The sequence below is a fragment of the Notolepis coatsorum genome (genome assembly GCF_963971535.1).
Source record: "Notolepis coatsorum genome assembly, chromosome: 9".
NCBI classification, from domain to species: Eukaryota; Metazoa; Chordata; class Actinopteri; order Aulopiformes; family Paralepididae; genus Notolepis; species Notolepis coatsorum.
This window is the reverse complement of record NC_140173.1, coordinates 15,361,548-15,380,365: the sequence shown is the minus strand read 5'-3', so window position 1 is coordinate 15,380,365 and position 18,818 is coordinate 15,361,548. Positions and strand designations below refer to the sequence as shown.

The 18,818-nt window shown below is 47.4% G+C and overlaps 1 long non-coding RNA gene across 1 annotated transcript in view; it reads right to left on the bottom strand.

The window, feature by feature from the left end:
* Nucleotides 1-1,318: 1,318 nt before the first annotated feature.
* LOC311234535 overlaps nt 1,319-18,818 on the bottom strand; it is a 58,758-nt gene continuing 41,258 nt past the window's right edge. Inside the window, exon 3 of the long non-coding RNA XR_014620105.1 lies at nt 1,319-1,610. This is a non-coding gene — a long non-coding RNA (uncharacterized lncRNA). The remainder of the gene's footprint in view (nt 1,611-18,818) is intronic.

Sequence of the window (18,818 nt, the reverse complement as noted above, 5' to 3'; positions counted from 1 at the left end):
CGTCAGTGGATGGAGCGAGACATAATGTCCCAGAGGTGCTGGATTGGATTCATGTCTGGGGAATGGGCAGGCCAGTCCATAGCATCAATGCCTTCGTCATGCAGGAACTGCTGACACACTCCAGCCACATGAGGCCGAGCGTTGTCATGCATGAGAAGGAACCCAGGGCCCACTGCACCAGCATATGGCCTGACAATGGGTCTGATGATCTCATCCCGGTACCTAATGGCAGTCATGGTACCTCTGGCTAGCACATGGAGGTCTGTGCGGCCCTCCAGGGATATGCCTCCCCAGACCATCACTGACCCACCGCCAAACCGGTCATGCTGGAGGATGTTGCAGGCAGCATTACGCTCTCCACGGCGTCTCCAGACTGTCACGTCTGTCACATGTGCTCAGTGTGAACCTGCTCTCATCCGTGAAGAGCACAGGATGCCAATGGCGAATCTGCCAATCCTGGTGTTCTCTGGCAAATGCCAATCTGGCTGCACAGTGTTGGGCTGTGAGCACAGGCCCCACTTGTGGACGTCGGGCCCTCATACCAACCTCATGGAGTCCGCTTCTCACAGTTTGAGCAGAAACATGCACATTGGTGGCCTGCTGTAGGTCGTTTTGTAGGAGCTCTTCCCACACTAGTCACAGGAATAGGGCACTCTGGTGTGATTTCAGATTATGTTGCTGAGTAAAGCTCTTTCCACACTGATCACAGGAATAGGGCTTCTCTCCTGTGTGAATTCTCTGGTGTCTTTTCAGACTAATCAGATATCTAAAGCTCTTTCCACAGTGGTCGCAAAAGTAGGGCTTCTCTCCTGTGTGAAATCTCTGGTGTGATTTCAGATTACTCAGATGACTAAAGCTCTTCCCACACTAGTCACAGGAATAGGACTACTCTCCTGTGTGAATTCTCTGGTGTGATTTCAGATTATGTTGCCGAGTAAAGCTCTTTCCACACTGATCACAGGAATAGGGCTTCTCTCCTGTGTGAATTCTCTGGTGTCTTTTCACACTAATCAGATAACTAAAGCCCTGTCCACACTGGCCACAGGAGTAGGGCTTCTCTCCTGTGTGAATTCTCTGGTGTATTTTCAGACTCTGTTGCTGAGTAAAGCCCTGTCCACACTGGCCACAGGAGTAGGGCTTCTCTCCTGTGTGAATTCTCTGGTGTATTTTCAGATTCTGTTGCCGAGTAAAGCCCTGTCCACACTGGCCACAGGAGTAGGGCTTCTCTCCTGTGTGAATTCTCTGGTGTATTTTCAGACTCTGTTGCCGAGTAAAGCCCTGTCCACACTGGCCACAGGAGTAGGGCTTCTCTCCTGTGTGAATTCTCTGGTGTATTTTCAGATGCTGTTGCCGAGTAAAGCCCTGTCCACACTGGTCACAGGAGTAGGGCTTCTCTCCTGTGTGAATTCTCTGGTGTATTTTCAGACTCTGTTGCCGAGTAAAGCCCTGTCCACACTGGTCACAGGAGTAGGGCTTCTCTCCTGTGTGAATTCTCTGGTGTGTTTTCAGACTACTTCGATGACTAAATCTCTTTCCACACTGGTCACAGCAGAGACCTTTTCTTCCATCCAAGCCTCTTGGTTTCTTCCCAGGCCTGACAGGACAGCTATCTGGATGGAATAGTGATGGAGAAGAGCGTCAGAGGAAGGAGAGAAAGATTTCAGCTTTAGTTTCTATTCTAAGAGGTTTATAATGGTATGTATCTTGGTTTTATAGTTCAAGAACAGTGTAGTCCAGAGTCATCTACAGTTATAGACTTAAACCACTTTGTTTCAAGCACCAGTTAGTCAACAGTTTCTGGAGCAGAAGTGGTTATCGTGGCTATGGTTAAGGTCAGTTTAATTTAGTGGATGAAACATTAGTCTACAAAATAACCACATAATCCATGACTACTTTTGAATAATGCCGAGTTTAAACTAAATACACACCCCCAGCCCCTATAAAAGCCCCAGGCTTGCAAACCGAAAGTCACGAAAGGTCACAGTTTTCTTACTACAGACCCAGACCCATGTACTGAATACCTCTTCACCTACGACTGAACTCCTGTACACGGCACCAACACTAGGGCTGCAACTAATCATTATTTTGTTATCAATTCATCTAAACTATACATTTACCAGAAAAACAACAATTGATTCCATTTGCTATTTAATATTTTTAAATGTTTTACTAGTATCCTTATGCCGGCTCGCCTGGCATTTTCATCCAGCCAGCTGCCTCACCCAGGAGCAATTCAACTGGCCTGTGATGGAAATCAAGCGCACCTCGTGCAAATGTCCCGACTTTAAGCAAACGCTGAGCGTTGTCTGCACCGGCATCGTGTTTTTGTTGAATAAAATCAGTCAGTCAGTCGTCTGTTTTCACTCGACCCAAGTCGTGGTTATTCGTTTTCATCCAATTTTACTTTATCAAGTGGATTATTGTTCATTATTACATGGCGTTTTCACATTCGCCGAAATGCTTGCTTGTGATTGGTCAATAGCCCCCCGACAGCGGTCATTATTTTTCAATAATGACCGCTGTTTTTTCAATAATGACCGCAGTGCGCAGCTGTTGGCAATCAAGCCCACATCAGTGCAGCAAATCAGACACACCTGCCGCGCACTGACAGCGGAGTGTCAGCGGAGCCAGAACAGCTGCCCGCGATAATAATAATCACTTTATTTGGGCTGACAGAGCCACAGAACAACTGCGATTTGTCAAATGAATTAGGTATATTGTTAGTAAGTTAGCCATGTAATAAGCGGGATAATGTATAGCGCTGCACTGACAGCGGAGTGTCAGCGGAGCCAGAACAGCTGCCCGCGATAATAATAATCACTTTATTTGGGCTGACAGAGCCACAGAACAACTGCGATTTGTCAAATGAATTAGGTATATTGTTAGTAAGTTAGCCATGTAATAAGCGGGATAATGTATAGCGCTGCACTGACAGCGGAGTGTCAGCGGAGCCAGAACAGCTGCCCGCAATAATAATAATCACTTTATTTGGGCTGACAGAGCCACAGAACAACTGCGATTTGTCAAATGAATTAGGTATATTGTTAGTAAGTTAGCTATGTAATAAGCGGGATAATGTATAGCTTTACTCGGTCATTGTCGCAAAATAATTGACCTTCACTGACGTTTAAAACACCTCGCCGAAGCGGCTCGGTATTTTAAACTATGTGTCGGTCAATTATTTTGCGACAATGACCTCGTAGCTATACATTATCCCTTACTTAATCAGCCTACACTGTAAACAAAATTTGCGTTAAGTCTAAATGCCATAGAAATACAGTAAATTACTTTTGATCAAAATATTAACCACCAGGACCAGTTTAACCTAGAATTGCTAATCAGGTGACCAAAACGTCCTCTTTTGCCCGGACACGTCCACTTTTCACACCCTGTCCGGGGCGTCCGGTGGGGTTTTCTAAATTCATGAAAATGTCCATCACACGCAAACAGAGGAAGCGGACAGATTTGATCTGAATGAATAGTTGCTGTTTAACTGCGGACAGGGACAATTCTCCACTTGCACAATGTGGAGGCGGCATATCCGGTTATGTCACTGTATGCCCTGGTATGTATGTGACAAATAATAAACCTCTTGAATCTTCAGCGTGTAGGCTTCTTCCGGTCCCATCACAATACATGGACTTTAGCAACTTTTCTCCCGTCAATTAAACAACTTTGTCACTTTTTTCTTTTTTAATTACTTAAAAAAATTCTTTAATAAGCAAACATTTGTAAAGTGTTTCTCAGGGGGGTCTTTTACGTTTTTTGGGCTGTATTTCATGTACAAAAGTTTAGCATTTAGCTCCGCAATACAACCAACAGTTTACCAGATTAACAGAAAGCGTTCACAAGTTTCCAGAATATCAAACGTGGGTCTAACAGGTGCCACATCGATACTAATTGAGTAGGGATGCACCAAATATTCGGCCACCAAAACATATCGGCCGAAATTTGTTAAAAAAGGCCCTTTCGGCTTTCGGCAAAGAACGTCAAAGAACAGGGTTACGTTCGTTACCTAACATGTTGTTGTGATGACGTAATCAAAACGCAGCTACAAGCACGGCGATACTCCCCAATATTCAGAAGTAAATTAACATAGATGCTGTTATGCTTAACACCCAGTACTATTCACTTTACTTAATTTCTAAGATTAGATTGGATAATTTAGTCCGGAGTCCGGACTTTGAGAATGCCTGTGTTAGACCTACAGTATAATACTGCCAGCTGCTATAACAAAACCAAAAACTATCGGTATCGGCAGTGTATCGGCCGATATGGCTCATAGACGATCGGTGGCAAAAAACGTGATCGGAGCATCCCTACCGCCTACTATTTATATGAATGATATTGTCTCCGATATTGTCAGGATCATCTCTATGCGGATGACACTATCGTCTATTGTGTTGTTGACTCTGTACAACTACTAGGGGTGTAACGGTACGCGAATACGTACTGTACCGCCTCAATGTGGTTCTCCGGTACAGTACGCGCTGTGCACCGAACGATTGCAACGGTACGGAACCTTTTTTTGCGGAACTTAAATCCCCCCGGCCCTAATATAACGTGCACAACTAACCGGATGTTGTTTGTTCATCCCACGCAGCCATGCTGAACGATAGCTGTAATTCAGCATAGCATATTAGCCTTAGTATGACGAGTGCAATACTAACTGACAAGCCAGAGCTAGAAGATGCTCCCACAACATTCAAGTCTCCCGTTTGGGATAATTTCGGATTCCCAGTTAACCACAGTAATGGACAAAGACAGGTGGATCGCACTAAAGCTACGTGCCGGCTAGCCCCTTTCGTGACTGTGATGCACACTTGTGATTAGGGATGCACCGATATGAAAATTGGCCGCCGATACCGATACCGATTGTTCAACTAACACTATCGGCCGATACCGATACTGTAACTGAGGGGTACAATTCCCTGACTGTATTACTAGATATGATACTTACTACCACTACCTTTGTACTTAATATTCGGCCACCCAGTACTCGGCATAAATATATTATGATGAACACTGTCACGTAGATGAAACGGATCCAACACAAATGTACGAATTAGAAATAGGTCTTTATTTCTACACAGCGATGGTGTGTAGAGCAAGCACTTAATCAAATCAATCACATTTATGAATGGGAATTAGTATGCACTTTTATGGCAAGAGTATTCGTCGGTATATCAATAGAGAATGTCCAATCTCTGAAGGCGCAGGTGGTACATATACGACCTGGAATAGTTAAGGAATAATAGCAATGATACTTTAATGATTATAGAACTGGATACACTAGGGGGGAATTCCGGTCGCTTGTAAGACAACTGGAGAAGGGGGGGGGGGGTAGAGTCTGGCTGTATCCGTCTGGCCGAGGGTATCCTGGGAGAACCCACGGTTGTGCGGCTCGGTGCCTCAGCGATCCTCGATCCACAGATGAAAGCAGTTGGACTCTCTGTGGGCCGGCTTCCTTCGGTCCACGATGGAGAGACGTGAAGCGACCTCGTCGTGTAGAGCGTCTCCTCACCTGTCGTCCTCTCCGGGGGGGGGGTTTCCAACACACGGCAGTGTTGGTCTTTATCCATAGAATAATCACTGTATACAAAGCATAATCCGTGCCTGGGAAGGCGGGCTGTCGTCGGTAGAATAATCCGGTATGCAGGTCCACTCGCTCGTCGGCTCTGGGGCTCCTCGGGTGCAGCCTCACATGGGGTCGGCCACCCTGGATAAGCAGCCAGTTCTCTGCCCGAAACGATGGGGTACTGACTACGATAGTATTCTCACCGCACGAAGCACTACATATGAATAGACTATTATTAGCTTAATAGACTACGTCCAACTCGACGATATAGTGCCAAATATGACTATTCAAATATTAATATACACGATGTCTCAATACCGATGGTAGGCCGAACTTGGCCTTACTCCCACACGTGGCGTCGTGGGGAGGCTTTACGTCTGTCACTCTATTGGAGGGTAAGAAACTGGACTAAAAAGGAAGTCCTACTTTAGTAGCGCAGTATATATACGCACTATGAACAAATAGTACCGTTAGTGGTGCGGTAGCCAGATTCCTACGCGGAACTAGGACTTGTTCGTACATGTTGAGCGGTACGTTTGAACTGGGTCTGGGGGGTATGGCAGCCTGGCACCAAGGTCTCGACCAATAGTAGAATGGAGACTATTATGGGATGTTCAGTAGGCTAGAATGGATATTCAATGCATATTGTACAAGGAATATACAAGGGATATCAGGGAATATTAGAGAATATACAAATATAATTAAATATATATATATAAATAAATATATATATTCGGTTTAATCTGGCCCTTCACAACAGCCACCCCCTGATTGGTCCCAGACCTAATCAGTTAAGCAGAGACAGATTAATCGCGTTGTCTATTTACACATAAGGGTTTGCTGTAGGGGTCAGTCAACTTCACAAAGTCATAGGGTTATAGGGTCATGGTCGTCATCGATTGTGTCTGGGAGTCGGGGCAGTTCTATGAGCCTCGCCACGGGACGGGTGTAAGTGCGACCCTGGACAAGCACTTCAGCTGCTCGGACCTTGCCGTCGGCACCGGTGATCACTTTGCTTACGCGGCCGGCCGGCCACATAGCTCTGGGCAGTGATTGATCAATAATCATGACGACTGTTCCTTCTGTCAAATTGTCTCTCTCCTTTACCCACTTCTGGCGGGTCTGTAGAGACGGTAGGTAGTGCAGTAGGAAACTGCTCCAAAACTTGTCGGCTAATACTTGGCTGTACCTCCACATTCGTCGGCCGTTCGCTTCTTCAGGCCGGTACATTGTCTGGGGTAACGTGGGATCTAGCCGCCCCATCAGGAGTGTGTTGGGGGTAACTGGGTCGATATCCGCCACATCGCTGGAGACGTAGCCGAGGGGCTTAGAGTTCAATACTCCCTCAATCTCCGTGAGGACTGTCATTAGGACTTCTTCCGCCACAGTCTGGGCCCCAAGTACTGCGTACAGGGCTGTCTTTATGGAACGCACTTCCCGTTCCCAAGTACCACCGAAGTGGGGTGCGTTTGGGGGGTTGAATTGGAAGTCAATCTGTGCTGGAGCGAGGTGGGTCTTAAGTTCTGGGCCCATAGCTTGGAAGCTCTCTCTCAGCTCTCTTTCGCCGCCTTTGAAGTTTGTCCCATGATCGGACAATAGTGTAGACGGTCTTCCTTTCCGTGATGTGAATCTACGGAAGGCCATAAGGAATGAGTCTGTGCTCATGGTCGGGAGAAGCTCGATGTGTATCGCTCTGGTGGTCATGCATTTGAATACAATACCCCACCGCTTCTCGGTTCCTCTTCCTTTCTTTATGTGCAGCGGGCCAAAGCAGTCCATACCCGTTGAGTGGAATGGCTTGTCACCGATTCGGAGGCGACATGGAGGAAGGTCAGCCATCCTTGGTATGCTGGGCTGCGCGCGCCACTTGCGGCAGTCTAGACATGTTCGCTGGAAGCGTCGTACCGCCTCTCTTCCTTGTAGGATCCAGTAACGACGTCTGATCTCCGCGAAGACTCTTTCTGCTCCTGCGTGATGTACATCCTCATCGTATTTCTTTATAATCAGCTCTGTGACCTTGTGTCGGCTGTTCAATACGATCGGGTATTTAATGTCATCCGGTAGATTGGGGGCTCTGCGTAGGCGACCACCCACTCTGATGAGGGTATGAGCGTCGCTCTCGGGGGCCAGATGAATTAATCTGCTGTCGGATGGGACAGGCTTTCCTCCCTGTAGACAGGCCAATTCATCGGGGAACGAGTCTCTCTGGGCTCGCTGCAGTAGAAGCAATTCTGCTTCCTCGTAGTTAGCTGCTGACATTTCAGCGGGGGACTTACACTCCGGGTGGTGCCGCAGGAATGTCCTTTGTTGTGCACTCTCTATGGTAGTGCAATCATCTATGTTGGGGTCTGCGGAGATAACAGTGCCCAATCCACAGAACACAGGCTTCTTATTCTCAGCCTCCTCCTGACTGGCTTCCCTCGGGATAGGCGTGGGCCACTCTCCTTCCGGGAGCTTTAGGAATGCTGGGCCGTCACTGTAGACATTGCGACGGGTGAGGTCATCTAGGGGCATTCCCCGGGTGATGACGTCAGCTGGGTTCTGTTTTGTATCAACGTAGCGCCACTCTGTTTCTCCGGTTAACTCTTCGGTTAAGTCTTGAATCTCGGTGACTCTGACTCCCACGAAGACTTTGTACTTGCATGAGTCCGATTTGATCCAGGCGAGTACTGTCGTGGAATCTGACCACAGGATTGTTCTAGACACCGGTATGGTGAGCTCACGTTGGATGAGCGTGGCTAGGTGCGCTCCGGCTAGGGCTGCGCAGAGCTCTAGGCGTGGGATAGATTGTTGCTTGCGTGGGGCTATTCTCGAGCGGGCGAGGACAAATGCTGTGTAGATCTCTCCCCCCTCTTCTTGGGCCCGCAAGTAGGCTACTGATCCGTATGCGACCTCTGAGGCGTCACTGAAGACGTGTAAGTCCATTTTACATGTCTCTGGCCTCACCGTGGGTGGGAAGTAGCTTCGGCGCATATTAACGCCTGGGAGTGAGTGGAGCTCCATCTCCCACTCTCTCCAGGTGGATGCAAGGTGTGCGGGAATGGGGTCGTCCCAGCCCTGGTCCTTGTCCCACAATGCTCGTACAATCATTTTTGCCCTGGTGGTGTACGGTAGAATACATCCTAGCGGGTCATATTGTCGGGCGAGTGTTGTGTACACACTCCGTCTGGTGGTCGGCGCCGCCGCTGGCCTTCCCTGCTCCGTAGTCAGGGGCTTGTGTCTGTAGTGAAGCGAATCTGTTTTGAATCGCCACACCAATCCCAGGGTCATCTCCTGGGCTTCTCCCGGGATTGTAGCCATCCAGGTCTCGCTGCTGGCTGCCTTGTCCTCGGAGGAGAGGCTGCGCAGTACTTGCGGATCGCTGCTGGCCCACTGCCTGAGATCAAAGCCGCCCTTGATCAATGAGGCGCGGAGTTTAATCAGGAGAGCCTCGGCTTCTTCCTGGGTTGAAAGGCTTTGTAGACAGTTGTCCACTTAGAAGCTGTTCTTTACGCTGTGTCGGACCTCTTCGTCCGCTGCTGGGTCCTCTGCTACATGTTTCTGTAGTGCAAATGTAGCACAGCAGGGGCTGCACGTCGTTCCGAAGGGGAGGACTTCCCATTGGTAGATGGCTGGGTGCTCATCTCCTGGCTTCTCTCTCCATAGGAACCGTAACAGGGGCTTGTCCTCTACTAATCTCACCTGCAGGAACATTCCTTTAATGTCCCCGCTGATGGCCACCTTTTCCTGGCGGAAGCGGAGTAGAACGCCGAGTAGGGAGGGGCCGAGTGTGGGACCGGGCAGTAACTCTTTATTCAGATTTTGGGATCCGATCTGGTAGCTGCAGTTAAATACTATGCGGTCTTTACCGTTGTGATGGACCTTGTGGTGAGGCACGTACCACGATTCAGTGGTCTGGTCAGCCTCTTTAATGTCCATCTTTGTGACGTGTCCCGCTGTGATGAGCTTCTCAATCTCAGCGCGGTATACAATCTCTTGGGCGGGGTTCTTGGCTAAGCGCCGCTCCGTGTTCAGCAGGTACCGTTCTGTGGCGTCTGTCTTGGCGTGGAAAGTAGGCATTCCTTCTCGCCGCAGGAGTGGCGTGGCGTATCTCAACACGCCGTTGACCGGGACTCTCTTGGTCCCTGTCTCGAGGAGGTGAATGGCGTAAATGTCATCTTTAGAGCGAATGTCTTTCTTTCCGTTCTTAAATGGCATTTGTTCCAAGGTCCATAACCGCTCTACGTGTTGCAGGAGTGCGGTTTCTCCCTCTGTGACTCGGGAGTGGAGACATCTAGTGGCTGTACTTCGGTTGAGAGATTTGGCGAGCGGGCCTTGGAGAGTCCATCCCAAACGGGTCTCGACTGCTGCAGGACAGCCTCGGGGTCCGGTATGAACCCGGTCTATCGGGACAATGAGGTCTGCATGGTCGGAGCCTATCAACAGGGTCGGCATAGCATTGTCTATGAGCGGGATCGGTAACTTGCGCAGATGTGCATATTTCTCCATCAGCTTGGCGACGGGGTATGTGTACCGCGACAGTCCTATTTCTTGGCTGGTGAAAGCGTCTGTAATCTGGTACCGTCGCTCAGGCTGGCCGCTTGCTGCGATAGAGAATGACACATTCTCGCCCTTTATCGTCTTCAAATCTCGTCTTATTGTCCGAATTGTCATTTGGGTTTCGCTTCCCCGCAGCCCTAGCTGGGCCGCAGCGGAGGCGAGCAGAAGGGTCTTCTCTGACCCGTCATCGAGGACGGCGTAAGTGTCCAGGACTTTATTCTAGTAGCTTAGTGTCACACGCACTACTTTTAGGAGTACTCGGGCTCCACTGCTGCTGGCGGGATCGATGTACATGACGCTCGCTTTGCTGCTGGATGGTGCGGGTGAAGGGCGCCGTCTGTTACTGTCGTGAAGTATGTCCAGATGGGCTCCATCGCACTTGGTGCACCTTTTCTTTAAGCGGCATTCGGCTGCCATGTGTGAGCGCGCACAGCGAAAACAGCGCTTGTTGGACTTTATCCATTGACTTGCTTCCTCCGCGTTCAGCTTGGGGAAGGAGTCACATTGCGCTAGCCAGTGTTCTTTCTCACAGTAGGGGCACACTATCTTCCACTTCTCCGTTCTGGAGGGGGTACTGTGGCTCCTGCTGCTCGGTACTGACTCCGATTGGTGCATCACAGTCACCGATCTTCTTCCATCATTTAGTCGTCTGGTTCCTTCTCTGGAGCCAGGGGTGCTCCGTCCGAATGTATCTAGCCGTAGGCTGCTGACTTCTCTCGCCAGGAAGTCTGCTAGATCGAGGAGGTTCGGTTCGGGGCCATTCGGGTCTTGGTGGTCTCTCTGCCGCCTAAAACGCTCCTGTCGAGCGGGCGGCAGCTTCTCCAAGATCCTTTCCACATTTGAGTTGGCGTAAAGTTCATGCCTCCCCTTCTCTCTCTGCGCTCCCAACATCCCTACCAGGGACTGCACTCTGATGGACAGGTCGTCCAGTGCTCGATTGTCTATTGCTGGGGGTAAGCGGTCGATGTGTCGGATCTCCTGGATCACGTAATCCCATATGCGCCCATACCTCTGGTCCAATGCTACCAGCGCTGCTGTGTATGGGGTGGTGGAAGTCGCGTAGGCGAGCGCTATATTATGTGCGCGGGGTACCTTTAAGTGCTTCAGTAGGATGGCATATTTATGGCGTTCATCCAATACATCCACCAACATGGTCTCCAGACACATGCGGAGTTCTGTATACTGGGCCCGGTTCTCTTGGGTGAAGTCGGGTACCATAGGCGGGCCAATGTATGACGCTGACTGTGGATACATCGGCGAGCGTTGGGGGAGAGGCCTCCTAGGCGAGTCTCCTCCCGCTCCTTGGTATGGGCTGGTACCGGCAGTGTACCATGGCCCGCTTGTCCAGGTGCTGTTCCTCGGTGCGGGTCGTGCGTCGTGCTCACCCGGGTATAGAGTCGGGGGTCTGTAGCGCAGCTCCGCGGGAGTATAGCCTGGGCTGTACCGGACCTCCTGGTCCGGTAGAGTACTGTGCTGTCGTCGGGCGTGGTTCTCCTCCTCTTCCTCTTCGTCTTCAGTTAGGTCATCCAGTGCTTGTAGTCTCTGGTTTAGCCTCTCCACAGGATATGCTGCTCCTTCCCGGTTGCTAGGTCTCGCTTGGACCGGTGGGGGGAGGTGGTCTGTGGGGGGTATAGACCTCGTCTGTTGGTCAAGTTCAGGGTTGTTTACTCGGCTAGGGGATGCCGCCCTGGAGGTGTGTCTAGACGAGTTCCTGGAGCCTCTGGCGGAGGGAGAGGGTGTTGTCCGTCTGATCAGCTGTTCTATTAGTTGCGCTTGCTGTCTGTCGCGCTCTGCGTCCCGTAGAGCACCAGCAGCTGCTCGCTGGTCGTCTGCTCGGTCTCGGGCCACATTCTCTTCCCTCTGAATGCGTCTTATTTCTAGACGTATATGCTCTTCTTCGCTCCGCTGCTGGATCTGCAGTCGGTCGCGTTCAGCAGCGGCGTTCAGGCTGATGAGGAAGGCCTGCTGTAGGGTCCTCTCTGCCTCGTTGGGAGAAGGCGGTTGTATAGGGGAGCCTTCCCTCGGGGTACTCCTTGCGGAGCCTTGGAGCTCTATCTCCACGGTGCTCTCCCCGTCTTCTTCCGTGCCGAGTTCTCTCTCGGTAGCGTTGTATTCCTCCCGGGACTCATCGGGGACTACTTCTTCAGTACTGGCGGGGTGTGAAGTCATGTCTGGTTCCCACTGGTCCCCACCGTGAACTTGGTCAGTTACATTAGAACCCGTAGGGGCCTCTATGGTCGGGGTAGTCTGGGCGTTGGGGTTAGACATACTTTTACTTTCTAGTTTTACCGCGTTTACTGTTAGTAGAAGACTAGGTTGTTGACTGACAGCGTAAGCCTCTAAGTACTGAGGGAGCCGTCGTTCGCGCTGCGGGCGTTGGTTAGGAGGATCGTTTCGTGGAGTGTTCATCATAGGCCATTTCGATATTAATAACACTATATTAATATTACACTAATTACCCTCCGGCTCGAAGGACCAATTGTAACTGAGGGGTACAATTCCCTGACTGTATTACTAGATATGATACTTACTACCACTACCTTTGTACTTAATATTCGGCCACCCAGTACTCGGCATAAATATATTATGATGAACACTGTCACGTAGATGAAACGGATCCAACACAAATGTACGAATTAGAAATAGGTCTTTATTTCTACACAGCAATGGTGTGTAGAGCAAGCACTTAATCAAATCAATCACATTTATGAATGGGAATTAGTATGCACTTTTATGGCAAGAGTATTCGTCGGTATATCAATAGAGAATGTCCAATCTCTGAAGGCGCAGGTGGTACATATACGACCTGGAATAGTTAAGGAATAATAGCAATGATACTTTAATGATTATAGAACTGGATACACTAGGGGGGAATTCCGGTCGCTTGTAAGACAACTGGAGAAGGGGGGGGGGGGGGTAGAGTCTGGCTGTATCCGTCTGGCCGAGGGTATCCTGGGAGAACCCACGGTTGTGCGGCTCGGTGCCTCAGCGATCCTCGATCCACAGATGAAAGCAGTTGGACTCTCTGTGGGCCGGCTTCCTTCGGTCCACGATGGAGAGACGTGAAGCGACCTCGTCGTGTAGAGCGTCTCCTCACCTGTCGTCCTCTCCGGGGGGGGGGTTTCCAACACACGGCAGTGTTGGTCTTTATCCATAGAATAATCACTGTATACAAAGCATAATCCGTGCCTGGGAAGGCGGGCTGTCGTCGGTAGAATAATCCGGTATGCAGGTCCACTCGCTCGTCGGCTCTGGGGCTCCTCGGGTGCAGCCTCACATGGGGTCGGCCACCCTGGATAAGCAGCCAGTTCTCTGCCCGAAACGATGGGGTACTGACTACGATAGTATTCTCACCGCACGAAGCACTACATATGAATAGACTATTATTAGCTTAATAGACTACGTCCAACTCGACGATATAGTGCCAAATATGACTATTCAAATATTAATATACACGATGTCTCAATACCGATGGTAGGCCGAACTTGGCCTTACTCCCACACGTGGCGTCGCGGGGAGGCTTTACGTCTGTCACTCTATTGGAGGGTAAGAAACTGGACTAAAAAGGAAGTCCTACTTTAGTAGCGCAGTATATATACGCACTATGAACAAATAGTACCGTTAGTGGTGCGGTAGCCAGATTCCTACGCGGAACTAGGACTTGTTCGTACATGTTGAGCGGTACGTTTGAACTGGGTCTGGGGGGTATGGCAGCCTGGCACCAAGGTCTCGACCAATAGTAGAATGGAGACTATTATGGGATGTTCAGTAGGCTAGAATGGATATTCAATGCATATTGTACAAGGAATATACAAGGGATATCAGGGAATATTAGAGAATATACAAATATAATTAAATATATATATATAAATAAATATATATATTCGGTTTAATCTGGCCCTTCACAACAGATACCGATATTTGTATATTTGTATATAAGTATTTGTAATTTTTTTTAAAATTTTTTTTAAATTTTAATTTTTTTTTAATGAAACTACTGTATATTTGTATGTGTATGTTTGTATTTGTAGGCCTCTTTACTTACTTAAAAAAAGTAAACATCAAGAAATATGTTTATGGTATCACTATCTCTCTCTCTCTCTTGCGGCCTGCAGAGGGATACTATTTTCTCAACCAGAGCTTTCAACCAATGCAATGGAACCATTTTTGCGGCCTGCAGCGGGATACTATTCTCTCAACCAGAGCTTTCAACCAATGCAATGGAACCATTTTGATTGACAGTCGATTCGGCCAATTACACCACACCGCTAGCACCCACCTCCTGCTGTCCTTACCACCAATCGGCAAGCGTTTATTCATTTTTCTACTTTCGGGCATGCCGCCATTGTTCTGTTTGCGAGAGCAGAACACACTTAACGTAGCTACGTTAGCTGCCCGGCCCGCCGACCGGCGCTCCACAGACCACAGCATGACCAAATGAGACATAATGATTTTACTGCAACAAATGTTATAATAAAACAAAGCCTTTCTATACATTTGTCTGGTTGAAAACTTTATTAACAGATTGCAGAATGTGTAGTTGGGTACGGAATGAGCAACGGAATGGAACCGAGCTATGAACGGACTAACGGAGTAATGCCTTGTTTACTGCTATCTTCGGGTAAATAATATGCTTGTTATTGAACGTGTAACACTAACTATATAACGTTAATGCCACAAAACGAATGTTTGTGTCATTTTAACAGCAGATACTTTCTTAAATGCCATCTTCCCGAGAGAGGGTGTTGACGGGGAGTTGTGTTATTAATAGCATTGAACAGCTAACCGAAAGCTAGCGTTAACTATTGTTAAAGGTTTAGCCATAACGTTACCTTGGCTAAAGTTGGGGCTATTCATAATGCAGCAATAATGGCTGCAGACCTGCAAGCAAAGTACAGCAAGTTGGCAAAGGAGTATTCCAACGCAAATCACATTTTCACCAGTAACGTTAGTCTTGCATCTCCCGGTAGCTAATGAACGGACTCGGAGTAATGCCTTGCTGCTATGGGTAATAATAATATGCTGATGTTATTGTCCGTGTAACACTAACTATATAACGTTAATGCCACAAAACGAATGCCTTGTTAATCATAAGTAGTTACTTTGATGCAGTAGCTTGTGTGTGTGTGTGGGGGACGGCGGGCGTTGTGCAGGTAGGTCGCGAGTGAACTTTTTTTTTTTTTGCCTTTTGACTCTACACAAATTGATGGGTATTTATCGGCGACTGCTATCGGCACATTTGAGCTTATCGGCCGATGGGCCGATAGCAGTCAACAAGGCACTTATCGGCCGATACCGATACCCGACCGATATATCGGTGCACCCCTACTTGTGATGCAAGCCTTGCATCACAGTCACAAAAGGGGCTACGTGCCGGCATTGTTCAACTTTATTGCAAACTTTATCACGCATTTGAAACGGCATCACCCGAATGTGAATATCACTGGTACAAGGAAGAAACAGACCCTTGTGCAAACCCAGCTCCCTGTGGCATTCAAGCAGCATCTCGCTATTAATTCAGACCGGGCCAAAGCAATAACAAACGCCATAGGTGTTTTTATAGCAGCAGATCTGCGACCATACTCCTGTTGTCGAGAACACTGGGTTTAAGCACAGAGCATAGAGAGTAATAGAGCCCCGCTACCTCATCCATATTTCAGCCAGCAAGTCATACCACCAGCTCTGTATAAACAAGCCCCTTTCGTGACTGTGATGCAAGCCCTGCCCCTGTATTCAAGCAGGGCTTGCATCACAGTCATGAAAGGGGCTCTGTATAAACAAGCACACGCTACAGTTGTCCAAGGCATCTGCTATATAATCTTCAGATTTACTTTAAGTGTTATTAGTAGGTTACAGCAGTAAGCATTCGTTTACTCAGTAAATGATGGCCAATTTGTTTTATATTGTTTAATACAGTTAAATAAATAAATAGATGAATGAAAAGCAAATTTTTTGTTGTATTTCTCTCTCTCGTGTTTTTGATACTACATTCTGTTGAACACACACCTCAAAACCATACCTAATGAAAATTGGCTATATTGCAAGAAAAATAATAGACAGTTATGATATTACATTCTGCTCAGCATAATTTGTATGCAAAATATTGTGGTTCTCTGCTTTAGTCTGTTGACAAATTTGTTTAGTTTTTTATCCACTTTATCTCCTTATTTTCTATTTTTCTCCCATCCCAATTTCGTATTTCCAATTCTCGCCTCCCCTGTCTTGAACGTTGCTCGACTATGCCTCCCACTGGTCGGTCGTAGGGAGGATAGAAGCCTTGCATCACGTGTCCCCTCCGGTACACGAGGAGGCAGCCTGTCGCATCTTTTCACCAGACAGCGCGGACTCTCAGTGGCGAGGTGTAACACATGGGAGGCTCACACTACCCCCGCTACTTCCCGTCTCTGCTGTGCAGGCGTCCCCCAACCGACCTGTAGGAGTCGCAGTCCACAACGTCCAATCCCCACCCATCGACTTCCACCCGCTACCTCTGCCAATTGAGATAGTATGACGACTGGCCCAAGCCGGAGGCAATGTTGACACCGGGATTCGAGACCGGAGTCTCTTGCATTGGTGACGGGCGCAATCTCCCCTGCGCCATCCAGCCGCCTTCCTGTTGACACATTTCTATACTAAATGCTTTTGTAGTCCTGTGTCATACCTACATGTCATATAAGTGAATTGTATATAAACAACTCACCAAAAGTGACTATCACACAACTGATTTGACCAAAAGAATCCACCAAAGGGGGGGAAACACCCCCTTTACCCCCCCTCCCTCCCTCTCTGGCAAATCTCCCTTATTTTAATATCCCAATGTTGACAGCTATGCTCTAAAGCAGGGGTCGGGAACCTATGGCTCGCAAGCCATATATGGCTCTTCTGGTGACAGCATATGTAAAAAAATAAATAAATAAAAGTTATTTTTTTTTTTTAATACTTGTGATATTTCTTAATAATACTGTGTCATTTTAAAGTAAACAGAAATTAGTTTTGAAGATACAGCTAATAGTATCTGTAGCTGAAGATATAGCGAGCAGAGCTGGCGAGGGAATAAAAAATCTTCAACCTGAAGACCAGCTGATTCTTAAAACTTGGAACGAGCTTCCTGTGACATACCACACAATGCAGCGTCAGTATTGCTGTATTGACCATGTTTGGCTCTACATATGCATGTGGGCAGTCATTCTCGCATATGAGGAACATTAAGACCAACCTACGCTCACGTTTAACTGATGGAAGCCTCAACGCCTGCATGAAGCTCAATCTCACCACGTATGAACCAGATTACAAGGCCATCAGCAAAACCATGCAGCACCAGAAGTCGCATTAAAAGTAAGACATATTTAATTTATTATATGTTAAAAATACTATATGGCTCTCAATGAAATATATTTAGAAATATTTGGCTTTTATGGCTCTCCCAGTCAAAAAGGTTCCCGACCCCTGCTCTAAAGGTACCGTCTGTGAACATTTGCATATACTGTATCTACTGTGAATGAGTATTATTGAGAGTTAAAGAATATAAATACTTCCTATTTTCCTATGCTTAGCAGAAGGAGGGTTTAAACTCAACACTTGAGTATCCATTGGTCAGTTTGAATCTATAATAGCCGACAATTTGTTTTAATTAATTAAAATTGTTTAAATGATTTACTTTTATGTTTCTATATTATTTTTGTATTATGTATTGTACCTCTCGACATCATTGTAAATGTTCTTTCGAGATTAAAGATTGAAATAGAAATTATGTGCACCATTGTGGATCGGCAGAAGTCTTTCATCTGTGTACAACTAAAAAGTCAAGTTAGACCGCGCTCACAAAGTCTGACACTGGGTGCTGTAATCCCGTAAAGTTGAGTTGAAGAAAGCAGGAAGCTGGACCAGCACTCTCAGATTCAATAATTTTTTAATGGCAGCCTGAAACACGCATGTTTCGGAACTATGGTTCCTTCATCAGTGTTTGGCTAGCCTTACACTGATGAAGGAACCATAATTCCTAAACATGTATGTTTCAGGCTGCCATTAAAAAAATATTGAATCTAGAGACTTCCAGTTTAGCGTTAGAATGGAGTAGGTCGCATGTGACACAGCTGCTCACCCGTTATTTTATTTTTCGTTTTAAAAACATATTTATAAACCATTAATGCGTTTAAAACTTGACGCATATATCAACTGAGACTATCAACTAACTATATTGACCAAAAGAATCGAGATGAAACCAAAGAAAGCCACAACGAGTCCAAAAACAGTCGTAGAGGTCCCGCCGCAGGAATCAGGATTCGTACGGCTGACAGCAGAAAATATAGACTCGACAGTGGCCGCTTCAAGTTCAACCCCATCAAACACCTCCGCAGACACCGAACATATCATCCGGAAAATGGAGGAAATGGGGAAGACAATGGAGAAGAGAATGGAGGAAATGGAGAAGATAATAACTCAAAAAGTAGATGCTATTAAAGAATCTATTGAAGGCAAAATTGATGCGCTGAGAGCGGACGCCGACGCACAGATTAAACGCACCGAGGCTCTGGAAAAAGTAATGGAAGCCCACGAAAACAATTTCGCTCGCATCTACAATGAAGTAGAGGTTAACAACGTTAACCTAACTGCTGAGATGAAGGGAAACTACAAAGAAATCAAGACGGAGCTCAGCGAAATAACGTTGGAGCTTAAGCGAATCAATGAAGAACAGAAAGCC